This window comes from Rutilus rutilus (genome assembly GCF_951802725.1).
Source record: "Rutilus rutilus genome assembly, chromosome: 9".
NCBI classification, from domain to species: domain Eukaryota; kingdom Metazoa; phylum Chordata; class Actinopteri; order Cypriniformes; family Leuciscidae; genus Rutilus; species Rutilus rutilus.
In genome coordinates this window covers 27,939,160-27,957,844 of record NC_140223.1, presented here as the reverse complement: position 1 = coordinate 27,957,844, position 18,685 = coordinate 27,939,160, and the positions used below count along the sequence as shown (strand labels likewise).

The window sequence follows — 18,685 nt, the reverse complement described above, 5'->3', positions numbered from 1 at the left end:
TTGCCTTCTCCATGCCTGTTTCTGCTCCTCTCTCCGCATTCCAGACACCCTGTCCCTTGCTCGCACCCTCCCTATCCCTGCCCTTTCTCTATTTATCAGCATGAAAATTGCAGGGGTTCAAGTCAGCCTGTCGACAGAGAGAGTGAAACGGGGATGATGGGGGGTCTGCAGCGGCAAGAGAAACTGAGAATAGGACATAAGAGCTTCCAGCAGGGGTGGAGAAGGGAAGAACAAGCTTCTGACAGAAAAGAGGACTCAAACAAGCCTATGCTTTTCAGAGGGAATGAAGGAAATCTATAATCAAGCTTCTCACCCTGCAGTTATTTCTCAGTCTTATTCTCTTGTTAGTGGTGCTTGCTAAGGTGCTTGCAGAATTTTTCATACTTAGGGTTAGGGAATTGAACAAGTATTAAACCGACTGTGGACATGAATGATTTATATTTACATTTATTCGTTTTGTAGATGATTTTATTCAAAGCAAAGTGATTCCTCGAATCATGTGCCTTGTTGAGGATTGTTGTGCTATTACTTTTCTTATTCTTGGCCTGAAAACAGCGGTAACAATGACCACATTGTCAGATTGCGTCATAGGAAGTCCGATAGCTAAATCTTGAAATGAGAATGATACTGAAATATGCATGTGTGTGTGCCGCTCAGGACCTCTGCATGCAGCAGAGGCTTTATCTGTCACACACTCCTCTATGCTGTGCAGCATCTCTGTTGAGCGTCAGAACTTTTCCAAGTGTCATTATTCCAGCGTTCCCATTCTCACTCCCCCACTTCAGAGTCTAAGAACTCTTCTACTCACAGACGGAAAGCTCTCCGTTAGGAACACAAGACGCTGGGAGGAAAAAAAAACTAGAGAGGGAAGGAAGAGGGGGAGGATGAGATTGTCTCTACACATCAGCCAACTGTCTTGACAAGATGTTGATTGAGCCAGTCTTGTCATTTCATTCCTGCAGGTCTCCTGGTATTTTCTGGAGATGGTTATTGCTGCTTCTCTTCCTTCTCTCTCTATCTACACTTTATCTACTTTTCATGGCGCCTTTGTCTAATTCTCTCTCTCTCCTATACAGCATGCAACAATCTCTCTTTATCTCTCTCTTACTTGTTCTCTTTTGCTTGGTGTACAGTATGATCTAAGATCTAGAATGCTTTTAAATCATTAGCGTTGTGAGCTCTTTGCATAAATGTGTGGGTTGCTGTATGCACCAACACCCCCACAATAATGGAAACATCTACAATTGGTACGCCTCCGATGGGCCTAATTCACTGTGGGGAAAATAAATAAATACAATAAAGACAAATTAATAAATAAATAAACAACGCTTTTATATGCACTCTCATTTCATTCCTCTGGCTGCGAAGTCCGGGTAAACAACACTGAGAAAAAGCAACACTGTAAATATGGCAAGATGATTAAAAATCCATAAAGTCAATGAAAAGATCACTTTTAAACGTGCCCCCCTTATTCGTCTTTGTTGATCACTCTGCCCTGCACTCACTTTCAAAAGGCAAATGAAATGAAAACTAAGAAATCTAGCACTTATACTGAGCTATTGGGATGCTAGGCTCAATGCCCTGGGGTGTCAATTAATTTAGTCTGGGGATTTGTGGCCTATACTTCCTAATTGAGCCCAGTGGAGGCCCCTGTGGCTCTCTGTGATAGGAGGAAGTGCGTTCTATAATTAATATGTTTTTTTTTTCTTTTTCTCATACTGTCTTTATTATTATTTTTCTTTAATGAGGAAGTGATGTTGTAAATGTATGCATCTCATTAGAGCAAAGAGGGCCATGCACTTTATTGGTCTAAATGTGGAGAGGAAAGGGAAAATAGCTGTAACCTCAGTTGTTAGTGACATATTGAAGTCTCTGCATGCATGGGATTATGCGTGTTGGAAAATAAAGAGAGATGGGTTCAATGAATACCTTGTTAGGGTTGTTCAATGTGTGTGTTTTTTTTTTACCGCTTGGAGGTTAATGTGGCGCTGGCAATTCTATTGAAGCTTTCTCTAATTTTATGTTTTTTCCTCTCTCCTCGAAAGAGAGTCTGACCATGGCTAAGGGTTGTTTTTGAAGACCACCAGTTTGTTTGATGTACAAGAGATTTCATTTCTGTTCAATTAGAATTTCCCTTTTCCATAAGAATTTTCTCATCCTGCCTGTTATGCTTTGTTTCTTTCGACACCTATGTGGCGGTGACTTCTATCCGCATCACGTAATAGTATACAATTAAACAAACAGCTCCTTCATCTCTCTAGGAAGGGTGGCATCAGCTGAAACAATGAGCCGCCTCTTCGCCGTTGAAAGAGCTGACCCATGCTCACGGACGGTCTTCAAATCCACCGTGATTAATCGATGTCTTTGGTTTTCACAGTCACCACATTTTGCATTTCCTTCCTCTATCAAGTTAAGGTGGTTGGAAGTTGGGTAGTTTAATTAAAGGCCGTACTGTCTTGTTCATCAGATTAGCCTGGTCTCAAAAGTGTTCTTTTAACATGACTGATGACTAAAACCTTCCAGAACAAAAAATTATGGCTTGGCAAAGGAGGATAGAAAAAGGATTGAAAAAATCTTACCTGCCGACCTCAATACATCCTGGCTTGCTTAGCGCAAAAGAAGAGAGGGAGGGAGGGAGGGAGGGAAGAAGGGAAGAAAAAAAGTAATTTCCTGAAACTCCATTTCTTTGGTGGTGATTAGCAAAGAAGCGTAATTAGGCTGAAATGTGAAGTCAGGATTTTTTTTTTTTTTTTTTTTTGTCTTTACGGATTGAACCACTTCCTCTGGAAAAATCTGGCCCTGATTAATGAATGAATGATTAATGAGGGAACTAATAAATCAATTAATTATTAAGCAAGCACTCTGAACAAGAGAAAAGGGAGGATGAGTAGTTGGAAGAGAGTGTGAAGGGAGCGTTGTTACGGAAGCCACACACACATTGTCTGAAGAACCTTTAGCTGGGCATAACTGTGGATTCCAGACAACAAGTGTTAGTTTTAGCCAGAAATGTGACATACTCACATTCGTTTTTACTGATTGGTGACATCGTGTTACAACAAGACAACAAGTTGTAACCCTGAAGCACAGAGGTGGCAAATCTTCTTTCCCCACTTCATCCCTCCTTCCAACTTCCTACACCCTCCCCACTTAACTAGGACACTCTATCAATCTTTGATAATACTTGGCGTGGGCTGTGGCTGCGAGACCAGCGACGGGAGAGTTGAGGCAACACAGCATGGCGTGATGTATGAAATGTGGGCCATGCCAGTAACAATGATATACTGTAGCGTTTTCCAGTCAAGTTTGACCTTTTTTCCTCCGCTGATATTAATCGCTGCAGCGCCAGAATACATGCCTGATCTATTTCTCCCCCAGGAACCCTGTGCACTTTACAGTGCCGCTCTGGCCTCTCCATGTCTTTGCTAAGCTTTCTTTATCTCACTTCCTTCTTTCTTTCGCTAAGACTACCCCCTGTTGAAATGCACCTCACCAGGATGCGCCACCTAACTGTTATTTTATGATTGGATAGGTTTGTTGTGGCCTTTTAAAAAATGTGACATGCCCCTGTAAACCTTCAACTCCCCCGTGCACAAGACCCAGCTTAAACATAAGAGAACTTGCTTTGTGATAGCCAGAGATATAGATCTCTATGCTTTGGCTGTGGCATTATTAGCTGAGCATCTGAGCAAAAGGAATAGACACCGAGCTTTTGAAGAGAGTCTCCTGGGGGCTTTGGAACTGGGCAACCTACAGAAGAACTCGGGGAAAAAAGGGAAGGAGCCTCAAGGCTGTTTGGCAGGATTGTTCCTAGTTAATGTGATGGAAAATGCCAAGTCCCTCTCATGCTCTCTCTTTCTCCTTCTTTCTCTGTCCTCCTCCTTTTCACTATCTTCTTGTTGACTGGTGCTATGCTGCCAGTGTGGAATTGCAGATTTCCCCAGTCTCAATTGAGTGAAAAGGGCTTTGTCCTTCCATTTGGGGAGGATCATTGACCAGAGCTTGGGACATATGGTCCCTGTGTGCTGGTCCCTGCCTAGCATTGCTGAAGAATGTAGTGGGAGGGACACTTGACCTCCCCACTCTTCATTTAACACCTAGAATGCCTAACCCAGCTAGTGGCGTGATGAACTTAAACACTTCATTGTGTGCTTTTCTTTCGTTAGGGATTTTTTTCCCTCCTGTCATCAGCTCTAAAAGTTAACTGACCATGGGAGGAGTGCTGATAGCGGTGGGCGGGAAGCAATACACAGAAGGACAGATGTGGATGTTTTCACAAATTCTCCTGCTAATAACCCACCCACATGTGTTGCGCCAGCCATGCACCAACATAAAAGCCTTAAGCTCTGTTTACACCTGATGTTAAGATCCATTTGGGGGATCCTATCACAAGTGGTCAGCTGAGACACATTGCTGTCTACACCTGGTGATAACTTGCATCCAAAATGCAAAGAGAAACAAAAGAAAGTTGTGGATAGATCATCAGTCAGATATCTTTTCAAAGCCAAATCTCAAAATGTTTTTGGATCCCATTTACACCTCTATTTAGCACTGTCCTGTTTCAAACGGATCCCCCAAAGGGGATGCTAATGCCAGGTAAACTGGGCCTTACATTTTCTCTCGCTTCGTTGTTCACTCTTTATCTATTCTAAAACAACTCGCACCATTTCTTATTTTGCATACGCACTCCTTACTCTTTTATGTTTTAACACATACAAACACACACTCTGTTTGGCTGGACAGTTAAGCAGACAGCAGTAATAGATGGACGCTGTCTGGTTGTGGCAGTATCTCTAATGCCCAGGCCCATATTGGAATGTCTCAGCGTGTTTTCCTGTGATAAGGCTTTTAATTAAGTGTCTAACAAGGACGTCTGGGGGTGTCCATCGAAGGGACATGGCCACCTGTGTACAAGACCATTATCCAGAGAGACAGAGGGAGAGAAAGAGAAGAAAGAGTCTGTTTGTGAGAGAGAACGAAAGATAGGCAAAAGAAGAGAAATTCAGAGAGAGATGAACAAAGCCACACACATACATACTGACTTTCCACTCTGTAGGAATCTAATTCCCTGTACGTTCATGATTAGGACACCAACAGATCCAAATCATGATTTAAGCACCAGATGCCATGACCGCTTACATAAACAAAGCTTTATTAGCAGATAAGGGTCAGTTTCTGGGCTACTTCAGAGGCTGGTAAACAAGCGAGGTATGTGTCCTTAATTCATTACTCCTGTTCTGGAGTACTGCAAGACAAGTACTTTTTCTAGTTAAAATTACACTTATTGTTGGTCTGGCCACTTTGGTCCCTGTGCCCCCTCACTTCTGGTTGAACAACCAAATTCAAATATTCAAACTACAATTTTTATTATGATTTCTGAAACTAGTGTAAATTTAAGCCAGTTCTATGATAGTTTAACAGGTTCCCCAAGGACTGGCTCCAGCATCAGCACCATTTCAGGTACAAAAGGGTACATAAGGTGTCGCTATCGATCATTACAACATCTAGATAATCTGGAGATTGCTTGCCTGCAGCTCGGCAGTGTTCCAATGACGTCTTTACAGGATATGGGTTTGGATCTTAGGAAGCTCAAATCAATTTCTATAGATTCTGTTTTTGTTTTTTAAAGAAAATAATAATTTAGCTCTTGGAGACTGAATGAAATAGAAAAAGAAAGGGGGTCAATCCAAAAGAGATGAAGGTAGAGATAAATAGAGGGGGAAAAATTTTATCTGAAAATGTGAATGAATGCATACTCCAGATAACCTATTATAATTTAACAGACATAAAAAAAAAAATTCAATTGTCCCTGATGAATAACTTCACTGTTTTTTTGTTTGTTTGTTTTTTCTGCTTTTTGCTGGGCAGTCTGTTCCACCTCCCCTTGTCCACTCTCATCCCCCCATCCAAAGAAACCACTCAATCTTACTTCTTTAGGGAGGCCTCCTTTAAATCTTAATTAAAACCAACTCCAAAAGCCCATCTCCTCCCAGGGGCAAGCTTGAAATCAGCTTAGAACAATCAAGCTTACGGATTAGGTTCCATGGGAAATGAGGAAAAGAAAAGGAAAGAGAGAGACACAACACAAAGAATAGGAAGATGAGGTAAAAGAGACCCCCCCCCCCCCCCCCCCTCCTCATGCTAGCGACTAGAGTCCAGTCTTGACCTATCGACCCCACTTTCTTGCAAGATTAAGCTGCTAGCGATGCTCCTAGAGAAGGTAAACATAGGTTAGGAACAATGGCCACCAGGCGAGATCCTTATTGGATTTTAATTAAGTGCCAGGAGAAAGTGTTAAAAAGGACAATGGGACGCAGAGGGGCTCCAGTGTTCACAAACCCATACAGCACATTTCTCATGCTTCACATTTTTTCATGCACTATTTCTTTTTTGTGTGACCCTTGCTCCAACTACCCACCTTTTCTTTTTCAGACAAAAAAAAAAGCTCCTTAGCCTGTTGGCCCGCTCGTTCACATTGTGAGAACAACAAACAGGTCTTCACTCCCGCTCCTTAGAGAACTATTCGTCACCCGCCTCGTTTCACCACGATCCCAGGTTATCGCTCTTGGGCTCCCTCTCTCTCTTAACAAGGTGAAACGAAACTTGGTCCCCTGAGGAGGCAGTGCCAGTGATAAGGTTAAAATGGGCCGAAAAAATGGAGGCGATTATTTGATATTGGACAGATTGAATTATCTAGATTGAGAGTGCAAGAGAGGAGGGGATGCTAGTTTGGCTCCGAGAGCCAAAAGAAATATAGTGTGAGGGAGAGAGGGAAAGAAAGGAAGAGTGTTGGACAGAATAATTTTTCTCCAGCATTGCCATTTGTGCCAATGAGGACTAGCCTGATATTAATGACCACTCACCTCTCGACCAATGGAGGAGCTTTTACCTCTTAAGGGGCAGATTGTGAACGGTGCAGAGTAGACAGTTAATTTGACAGAGAGCAAGTCAGCCCATGCTAGATTTGTGAAGACTGAGAGAACTCTATACGAAAACTGAGAAATCCCTATACATTCATTGGACTTTCTGGTGTTCTATCTATGAGATCTATAAGGTTCTACAACTACTAATTATACTGCTTACTAATGAAAATAGAAAAAGATTGAACATAGAAAAAAATCCAAATACACATAAACACCATGCGCCTGGCCAGAGGCAGGCCATCATCACCTCAGCAGGCACCAAAAGAGAGCTGTTAATTGGTGTGAAAACACACACACTGACTTGTGTTGTGGGTATTCGATGAAGCTGGCACTTGTTAACAGGATACACTGAATCACAGGGAGAGATAGAGTCAAAACGGAGAGTGTTTTTGAGAGGAGAGACCCCACCAACTGCTAATATTTGTGATTTCTTTGCTTGGATCTAAGGAATAGGGCTAATTAATTTGTCCTACTTTAAACTATAGTGCTTTTTAAAAATCAGTGATGGCATCAGATTCAAACTCGCAGGAAATTTCCACTGACAAATCACTACACTTCACACCTTCATGCTGACATGCCTATAGTACACCTTTGTACAATATAAACTGAATATAAAAAGAAAAACCATGCTATTTTTTTCCCTACCGAGTTGAATCTGATTCACTTTTTATACTTAAGTGAGTCCATTAATAACATTAGCAAAACAAAAGAGGTTTCGCACCAAGCTACTGCGTCATACTGGGACAAAAGGTTGAGCCTTTTAAGGTTCCGCTTGACAATTCAAGACTCTTTCATGGTGAGTTTGTACCATAGATTTTTCAAATGCCTGGTAAATGAGTGAAAGCTTGCAGCATAAGGACTGTTACAGGGCTAATCACTAGCATGGATGATCTCTGAACCTCCCTGTGGCTCTGTTGAAAGGGGGTTTGTGTTGGCCTCTTTGCCACTATGTTACTGATCAGTCTGCTTAAGTAGCTTGTGATTGAGGGGGTCCATTAGAAGCCTATCCATCACCTCCTCCCAACAAGCTGAGTGAAAAGTGATGACATCAGACACTCCCCTGCACCAGTATCTAAGCTTACACATGTCCACATTCATCAGAATAGTGCCATTTTCACCTTTTTATAAAACGAATAGTTCAAATTCCAAATTCAAATTGACCCTTTGTTAAGCTCTGCCCATCTTGGTTACGGTTGCTAAAAAATCCCATATGATTAAACTGGGGAGTTTTGTGAATTTTGTATTCTTCCAGTAGAATGTGCTCATAAAGAGGTAAACGTTTTTACACAATTTAGGAACCGTGACATTGCAAAACTTTTTTCGGTTATTTTTTCTTTAAAGAAAACTTAAAATAAAAAAAAATAAAAAATCAGAACAGAGACAAATGCTTCTTACAGTCAGCCAAGAAGAAAAGGCTCATTTGATCATGATTACAACTGATAACATCAGTGTAAGTGAACAGAACACATTTACTGCGGTACTGTGAGCTCTTAAATTACTATCACACCACAATGACCTGAATCAATATGTAAAATTATGTTAAAAGAAAAGAATGCAAATTAGTATCATTAATTTACCTCTGAGCAAATGGAGGTGTTCGTATAGATATTCTACACGGTTAATTGGTAATTAGAGCTGGCGCATTGTTCAATCCACAGTATATACTACTCCAGATTCATTCAAAAAATTGTAAAACAGACAAAGTTGGCCCAGCAACATTACCGTATACCAGAACATGTTCATTCATATTAATATGATTAAAAACTACTTATTGAACAGCGTCTCCAAAGCACACTTTTTTTTTTAAACAAAGAGCTCAAAAGAGGCTCTGAAAAAATATTCCCACAAATTCCTGTGAAATCCTTTCATATCTAAACAAGCTTTCTCAAAGCTGCAGCTCCACCAAAACTCAACAAAACATTGACATTGGAAGCGAGATGTCAGTATCATATGAAAACCTTACACATTTGTGCCCTGTTTTCTAGGGGCTTCATAAATCATCACTAAATCTCCTCGCAGTGGGATACAGCTCATAGAGAAAGCTGAACCCATATCTTCTCGCTTCGCCTGCTGCTGGAAGTGAGAAGAAGCTATAGAAGTGCAGTTCCAGCAGGAACACGCTCCTCATTCTTTCACCTGCTCTGAGGTGGCTCTGTTTGGGAATGCTTGAAACCAAGCAGCCTGCTGCGTACAAAGCCAGTCTGGAGCCCAGAGCTAGAAGACCTGCTGTGTCCTCCAAAACCATGCATCTTTTTCTCAGCATACTGGTGAAGCTGTTTTTGTCACACACCAGTAATATACACAATCCATTCGAGAAGAAAGCTTAAACAAGTGGCTTGAGGTAAAGTACCAAACGGATTGCATTAATGTCAGACCTTTTTTTCCTGCTTTCTCCTTCTCTCTTCCACACATGAACCAGCCCACACTTCCTTGCCTGCTTGATGGCTTTTCTTATTTATGTATTTGTCTTATACTATTATGCTGTTCCTAAGGGTGGCATGCAATTTTGCCCTGTGTCCTTCTCTGAAAAAAAACGAACAAAAAAACATGGATGACAACACAGGATACAAATAAGGCTCCAGCTCACACTGCATCATGGATACTTTCCTGAAAAGATTAGCACATTTGCTTACCAAGATGCATTTTAGATCATGTGTTGATCAGCATCGCTAGCCAAGTTTGCTTGTGAACAACATTGTTAAATATATACACACCACATTCACTGAAACTCCTGCTAGTCTAAGCTGGTCTTTTCAGTGGGACTATGTAGCCCATTTTGTTCTAATCTGCATAATTATGCATGCAAATGCATAAAAAATATCACTTTGTGCTGCGGCTGGGTAAAGTTCTAAAAAGCTCAGCCAATGTAAGCATATCACTTTTTTAGACTTCATTTGTCCATACAGACTCATTATTCACTCCAAGAGACATTATGTTTAGCTAGCAACTTTTCTTTCTTTGTCTCTCTTTGTTCCTTGTTCCCTTTGTCTTCTATCTCACTTCCTCCCTCTCCTATTTATCTCTGTCCTTATCTGTGAGTGACAAGCACCCCACACCAGTGTTTACAGCAAGCCAGAACCAGGGAGAGAATTTCAAAAGTAAACAGCCAATATCCTGCACAACAACGCTGAGGTAGCTCTTTTCAGTGTGTATCGTGTACCTGTCCCTGTGTGTGTGTGAACTTCCTCTTCAACTCCGCAGAGAACGGTAGAGTTTGGATGCCTCACCCAGACAATAGTCACAGACCATTAGAGGTTTCTCTGTCTTTCTCCGTGCAGGGTTTGGCGCTGTAATCCGTTACAGCCCTCCCACAGCAGTAGAGCGGCTGGAATGCATCAATCAGGAAGGTCCAGGGGCACTGCCTGACATTACCTCATCGTCTGAAAGAGGCTGTGTATCAAATTCAACCCATCAACACCAAATTCCCCCCCCCCCCCCCCCCCCTCCTTTTCATTCACCCAGCTCTGGCCAACCTGTGCATTCAAAGCTTGTCTGCTTTGTTACGGCTTCATCATTGCCCCCAGGTGTCCAAGTGCCCTATCCAGTCTCCTGTGTCAGACACTCACTTTTTCATCTGGTATGTCTTTGTTACTATGTTTCCTACTTTTAAACTGGGAGAACAGATGAAGGGGTTCCTTCACACCAGTACAAGGATATCCATTACCTTCAGAGCTAAGATGCTGGAAGTTAATCTGTTTGACCCCCCTCTTTCCTCTCTTCACTTTCTGCCTTGGCACACCATTTTATCAAGCTGCATGAACTCCTAAGCCTTCCGCACCTTGGCTAAATGGTTCTCTCACTTTCTTTACCGCCATCTTCTCTACCTTCCGAATCATTTGATCGCCCGTTCTTTTTTTCCAAAGGCACTGGCTTGTTTCAGATAACTTTGGATCGCTCGATAAAATTACCATGTTTGGACACATGAGTGACGGCGGAAAGCTTGTTTGACGCGCCTTGACTGACACCCCTCGCTTGATAGCAAATTGGCCAGCTTCTCCTTCGACCTCCCACTGTGGCATTCAAAGCCATGCCGTAATATCCCAGCAATCAAGAAACAGCAAGAGAAATAAGACGATTGGGAAAGAGAGAAGGAAAGACATATATGCTTTTCTCAATTTCTTGCCCAGCTGTCTGAAAACTAAACAGAGATGCCTTTCACCCTGATGTGGTGGGGGAGCTTGAGTAAGGTCTTCTCTCCGGTGTGGAGTATTATGGTTAACGGTCGGGCTCACAATCACAATATTTGCGCGCACATTCCACTGGGGTTTCCAGAGGAAGAACTATTTGGTTAAGGGATGTGAGTGTGTGCGCGACAGAGAAAGAGAGACAGACGGATAGAGAGAATGAGCTTGCAAATAGCTGATAATGAGGGTATTCCTGTCTGCATGACAGTCTTTATGCCAAAGACTCAAGTAGGGCTGAGTTCTGATCTGAGATCTGATTTAATATGATGCTATCTTACAATGGAAGCAGGTATAAGATCCTATCCTGATACAGAATCTAGGCAGCATTAGTGGAACTGAAATCAGTGACCTACTAGTGCAGGGGTGTCAAAAACACTTACTACACTTGTTATATTGTATGAAATATAATTCTGTTTTAGTTAAAACAGGACAGAAAAGCTTTAATTTGTTGTGCTGGATGCTATGGCGAACATCTTAAAGTGTCAGTTTGTGCTTTATTCTAGACTTTATTAGCTCAAAATTTTTTAACAAATAAAAACTGGCCTTCACAATCAATGTGACACTGTCAATATCAGTGTACTAGAGTATATGAAACAGTTTTAACTGAATATATATGGAATCAGGGGTAAAGTTAGATCCTGATGCATCACATGTAATAGTATAATCAGACTGTGGCTTTTTTGAGAGCTTTTCTGTCTCTCTCAGGCACACAATGTCTTCTGTGATGGAGTAATCATTAATTAAATAGTCAGACTTTGACTAATCACCATACAAAGGCCATGTAGCTTTAACCACCAGACACTCATTTCAGCTACCCCTCTGGCACAACCTTCAACTGTGTGTCTGTGACAGAAAAACAATCAATTACTGTTAGCTGTCAGTCCATCTGAACTTCCATGACTCATTCTTTAATGTATGCATGAATCCATAACTATAACAAACGCAAATCCCAGAACAGATAAGTAATAAAGGAGCATAATTTCAAATCTAGCTACAACATTTTTCCCCAAACGTAAACACAAAAATCTAATATTCAATAAATAAACAGACAGATAAAATTAATGAACAGTTTTATAGCAGAATTGGATTCTCCCACTGCAGAAAACATCCTCTCCTATCAGGGCTATCTTTAAGGCCGGGCTTAGGGATCTCGGCCCGAGAGGATAATATGAGACCAGATATTGCAGCAACATGGAAGATAAATTTCAATTTACTGTTGCTTCCTGTGTCACAGCAAGAGATATGAAATTTTTGTCTTGGAGGACTGGAGGTGATCGTAAAATAGAAGCCAATGTGCGCTCTACCAAAGCCCAGCTCATTCTACACACGCCTGTGTCAAAACACTTCCTTGCTTCTGTTCGTACCAAATTGTGATACATTTCCCCTAGTAACGAGTGACACTTTTCGCATTTTGGGAGAAAAAAAAAAATTGCAAGCAAAGTGCTTCTTAAATTAGGAAATGAGTGTCTGAAATTGTGTCTTTCCTTAGGCATTGTTTTAATGATTTTCTCCAAATTAACTCAGGCTCCCCAGCCTCACCCCTTTGTGATCTCAGCAGTAAACACCCTCTTTTTTCCCCTGTATGCAAATATCAGTGGTTATCTGACCCTATTGCCTACTGTATCTCATCATCAGAATAAACATCCCCAGAGATGTGGATACATGAGATAAAATTTCAATCTAAGAGTCACTCTCGGCCTTGAAAAACAAACTGTCCATTTTAATGTAACTGAAGACCCCCGATGACATAATTGCTCTCTTTTTCATTTTCTCCTCCAGAGGAAGAAGTCAGCACAATTCCTCTTTGTCCACTCACTCGTCTTTCCGCCCAAGGAAAATGAGGTGAGGATGTGGGTGGATGGAGACGAGGTTAGAGGAAGAGAGGGGCTGAAAAAACAATGGAGATGGAGGAGATGGCCTTGTCCCAGAGTGAGGAACAACTGGCCACCTATCCTCTAGGCTCTGCCATTAGCCGCGCGGGCTGGAGACGCTGAGAGCTGATAACAAATGCCCCCCTGAACGCAATGCCAAGTTCTTTATCTATGTGCTCCTGCATGGGCAAGCAGATTACAGTCTTTCCCTCCAAAACCTTCTCATTTGCTTTCTCTATTCCACTAATTCTCCTAAATATCTTTCTGTGTGTGCCTCTGTCTGTTGGGGGGGGGGGGGGGGTGCTGCGGAAAAACGTGGGTGAGGGTCGCTGTCTTGTGTCTGTGAAAGATAATTAGACAATACGGCTGTGTGTAGCAGAAAACAGAGAGAGCCATTGTTTCAGAGCCCCCCCCCACCCCCCAACCTAACAGCTGTACGTGTCATCAGGAGCACGGTTTGAACGTTATGATGGGCAAATGGGGGCGCGGGAAAAAATGAAAACCAAGGAGTTGTGGTCTTTTCTCCACAGGAGGTACTAAAAAAGTTAACTTACGGATTTCTGTTTACCTGCAACAAGGGTTTTCTTTTCTTTTCATGTTTTACTGTAAAGAGAAGGTATAGCATTATCCTGGTCCCCTAAGTCCTATTCACAAGCTTGAATGTCATTCAGTCCCAGCAACACATATAAAATTCGTACGCTAGAATGTTGTCTGGGGAGAAAATCTCGCGATTTGCTCTCTGCTGTAAACAAAACTGACCTTTATGTTGAATTTGTCTCCGAGCGCCAACATCTCCCTGTAAAAGAGCCCAGAGCACTCAGCCGCTCGCAGCCAGTCCATCTCACTCCGTTCTGCAGAGTGCAAGCGCATCAAAGCAGGCCAAAACTCATCCATATCTATGCCATACGAGCGTCTCCTAAATAATGCAGCAGTCTTCCCGCACCAGACAGATTCTGCTGCATCGGCGCTATTGTGAATCGTGTGTCACTTACTCCCTCTAACTCGAGCGCACACACACTTATCACTGAACTTCCTCGCCTTCCAACTTTGCTAGTCCTTTTCAATAAGGACAAACAGGTGAAGAATGGAAGCCCATTTCTGTCTCAGAGTTTCAAAAAAGTCACAATGTGACTCGTAATTTTTCTTTTTATCTTACAACTTCCACTTTATTTCTTGGAATTGTGACTTTATATATTTCACAATTGCATCTTTTTTTCTAAGAACTGTCACATTGTTTCTCATAATTGTGACTTTATATCATTTCTTATTTTTAAACTTTGTCACATTTACTCTTTGTTATTTTTTAATCTGAGGTGAAAACAGGCTTCCACAGGAAAGAAAAAGCAAGTGAAGTGAGAAGAAAACAGAAAAAATACGAGATTAATTCTCTGTATTATTACCTCTACATTTTATGTTCTGCTTTTCCAATCTTTACACTAGATGCAGCTTATCCGACACCTTCCCTAACACAGACACACAACCTCATATTACACCCCTTTACATACAGTACAATACAAACATTAAGCCTCTTAACAATACAGACACATGCATAAAAAAGTCATTTTCAGTCCCTATAAGGTCTCCTAAGACATTCAGCTCATGCATAATACAAAAAGCTCCTAAAACAAACCCAGAAGGCCAGAAATACCACCTCACAACCCCACTCAATCTAAGCGCCCAGCAGTCCCCATCACTAATGGGAGGCCCTTTGTGCAGGTCAAACTATCTGTCCCTCTAATGGAGAAAGCTAAAACATCAAGACAAGACTGCAGACATGCAGTGCTGTTGGTTGAAGTGTTTACATGTGTGCGGCTGAGTCTGAAACCCAAGCCAGCTAGATGCCTTGCTGCCCAGTCAGTCAATAACTTAACAGACAGCAGATTTGTATGAAGGCACCGACTACAGAAACTGGTTTCAGACAGGCTTCCGAAGCACCATAATGACGCCTAATGATCTAGAACAAATTCGAGTGAGTCTTAGACTAAGTATTTAAAGATTGTAATTATTTCTCAGTAGACATTTATGAATAGACTTTTTCAACACCACACAGACATAGGATTGTGGGATATCACAGATATCAAAGTACTGCCTTTAAAAACTGAGCTTCTGAAGTTATGTTACACAATTACTAGATTTAATATGTCTTGATGCCAATACCACCATTATAAATTAAATAGTCAATTTATTAAATCATATACTGATACTGATGATCAACCCTACAGAGTGGGAAAGATATAAAGTATGTGAATGAGAGTGTGTGTTGGGGATTTAAAATTAATAAAATAATAATGCACGGAGGGGGCAGTCAGTTATGTATTTCTTTTGCTCTTTACAAGGCAAAATGACTAGGGAGGAAGGAAGCAGTAGGCAAAAGTTTTATGATCTTAACACACTTCCTTTGAACGCTGCCTTCTGGGACTTGCCAACCCCACGCCAAAGGTTTTTTTTTTTTTTAAAGTGCTGGAGAATACTTGGAATACTGATGGCACAGTGCAGCATAATTCCACTGGGAGACTGAGGGGCATTCCGAGAAAGCAAATTATGGCTGGGAGAAAGAAGCGGCGGAGCTTTGTTAAGGGCATGCACATGAATATCTGGCACTAGGGGCTGGTCTCTTCAAGACTCTGTCATGTTCTCTGCTTCAATCCCCTGCTCTTTTCTACTAGTTCTGAGCCTTCGTGTTGTCAGACACTCTAAAAACCATGTGTGTGTGTGAAAGAGAGGGAGAAAGAGAAAGAAAGACAGATAGGACAAACAAGAGAGAGACCAAGAGATAAAGGAGATGTGTGTTTGCACCTACGTTGGGGTGTGTATATATCTGGGTGAGTGTGTAAGGGAGCATGTGTGTTTATGCGAAGCAGGACAATCTTTCTCTTGCTGCGCTATCTATCCATGAGCCATTATTCAGAGACGGAGCCGGTGAGTCAGATGCGAGCTGGTGGTGGTTTTTCAGAGTGTGGCGTGCTGCTTGTATAGATGTCAGGTGAGATGAGTGGTTCAGGCCGTCCGGGAGCCTCTCTGCTCCTCCCAAAGCAGCTGCCACCAGTCTGTCAAAGAATTGCTCTGCTACATCCTATTCTTCCCTCTCCCCCTCCTTCTGTCTTACTTACACACCCACTTAATAATGAGAAAAACATAGTGCCTAGAGTGCAGCCAGGGTCACATTTCCCCCTTTAACGGGCTAGAAAGTCCACATAAAAAGCTCAGTATGCTACTCAACTAACTGACAACATATCCTAAAGTTAACCTGTTATTGAGCAAAATTCAAATAAAAACAAAACTCGACTGAAGCATATTCTACTCTTATGCCGTGTATAATAATTACAAATTTAGAGCCTATTTGCGAACCAGGCATGCATATTTCTGTCTAATATATATTTTCCCTCCAAATTTGTGAAGGTGCTAGGCATTTATATTCAACATTTAAATTTAATAACCGCCTCCATCCGTGTCAATACGGCGGCCTCATTTATCAAAGAGACAGACAGAAAGCACAGCTTAACCACCAATAAACATTTGTTTTTAATTCCGTTTACTGGAGCGCCGACCGAAAGCGCTTTGCCTCGCTTGCAGTTACGCCGTTAATTGGGAGAAGAAACACTTTTGGATCTGAGAGGGCCGGGGGATTTTGAAGCCTTTATCTCGAGCTGAATCAAAGCCGGCGTTAATAATACACCCAATGAATAAAATATTTGTTAAAAGGCGTGGAAACAACAGACTCGTGGTAAAAATAGGCCAGGCTCGAGGATGCTGTACTTCTCCGCAAATGAATCAACCTCTCCCAATCAAAGCACACAGAATATGCTAAATACAGCGCCGCCTTTGGTGTAAAATAAACAGCACAAACTTGAATACGGCTCACAACAACTATGCTACTTATGTGGACAGAGTGCTTAGCTCTTAAAACAAACCTTGTAGATTGTGCTCTAGTTTGCAAAGAATTCAATTTCCATGTTGTGGTGCAGTGACAAGTTTTTGCACTTTGCAGACTTTAATGATTCTCTAAACAAATACTTTTGAGAAAATAAGTATTTGAGGGTAAATGTAATCTCAGATTTTAACCAAATTTAACAACTCAGAAAAAAAAAATTATAATAGAAATAAATGCATTTTGTTTCAAACCTGTATGAATTTCTTTCTTCTGCTGAACACAAAGGAAGATATTTTGAAGAATGTTGGTAACCAGACAGTTGATGGACCCCAATGACTTCCATAGAAGGAAACACAATACTATGGAAGTCAATGGGGTAGCCTACATCAACTGTTTGGTTACCGAAATTCTTCCTTTGTGTTCAGCAGGAGGAAATAAAATCATACAAATTTGAAACAACTTGAGGGTGAGTAGCCTAAATGATGACAGAATTTTCAGTGAACTATTATTTTAAATCCTACGGACCTAAGAACATGTTAAAATAACAAAATAACAACATCGAGTATGACACGACAAGTAGACTAATGACAATAAACAGATTAGCCAGACTGATTCACTTGATTCACTAAAGAACCGGCTCAATTCAGTTATTTGTTCGAAAATCAAGAAACATTTGTCACGCTGTATTTTTGTAATTCACACAAATGAACCGCCTCATAAGAGTCGTTAAATTGAAAACCCAACTGTACTGGTAATGCTGCATGCTTGTGATTCGCTAAAACGAACCGGTTCGTAAGAATCATCTCGGGAATCGAACTACACGTTTATGACTCACTAAAAAGAACCTATTCATGAGAGTCATTCGTTTGGGAATCGGACTGCACTCATCGCGCTGTCAGTGTATAGTAAGACATTCCGTCCGTATCGGCGTTAAAAGCATGTTCGAGAACGTTAATAGATTCGAAAGTCATTAAAAAAAAACATTCGATTCCAGTATTTTTAAAGAATGGAACCAGTACCGTTCCAAACCCTATCTGCAGCGCTGCTAACAGAAACAAAGAGGCAGCGCACTGAGTGCAGCAAGCGATAGTCAGCTCATTCACGCTCACAACATATCAGGATAGCGTCAGATGCCCGCGGCCACTACAACATTAAGTACAAAATAATGAATAAATCAACACAGCGACGAGCATAATCTTTCAGATCGCGCGCATTCCCGGCTCCCCTTAGACTGTATTGAGAAATGTCGCACCTCTGCCCGCCACCATTTATATTTATTTAATGCTATTAAATTATTCTGTTTGAGAGAGGAGATTGTGCCTTCCTGATGGCGTTGGCTGTGAAATTATTAAGAGGTGTTTCTGTTTTGGAGACTGTCATCAGCACATCTCCAGTGCATTAGACCTCTGTGGCTTTTAACACACTTTCCAAAACCCAGAAGGGTGTTAGCTGATAGCCATTATCGTGGTCACACCTGGTTCGTTCTTTCTTCAACTTTTCTCTTATGGCAAGTCGGCTAGACGATCTCAGTAAATGGGGCACTGAATATATCAACCTCAAGTCAACATCTGTCATGTACAAAACAGCATCAAGCCCTTGTACAGTAATGCATTAGTCAGAAACGCAGCCACTTGTTCCATTGTACTGAATGATGTTTTTAGCGATTGCAGCGAACAAAAAAGTTCCCTAAGCGCATCTATTCTATCACTTACATAGGCTATACAAACACTATTGAACGATCAAGTTCTTTATGTGGCAGAGTTTTTCTTCATATCCACAGACAACAGGTGTAGCTATAGCCTAACTAGAATGTGCAAAACATAAACTGCAACACTTAGG

At 41.5% G+C, this 18,685-nt stretch overlaps 1 protein-coding gene across 1 annotated transcript in view; it reads right to left on the bottom strand.

Moving 5' to 3' along the window:
- Positions 1-18,685, bottom strand: part of kirrel3l (kirre like nephrin family adhesion molecule 3, like) — a 40,558-nt gene that overhangs the window by 20,707 nt on the left and 1,166 nt on the right. The window lies entirely within an intron of this gene.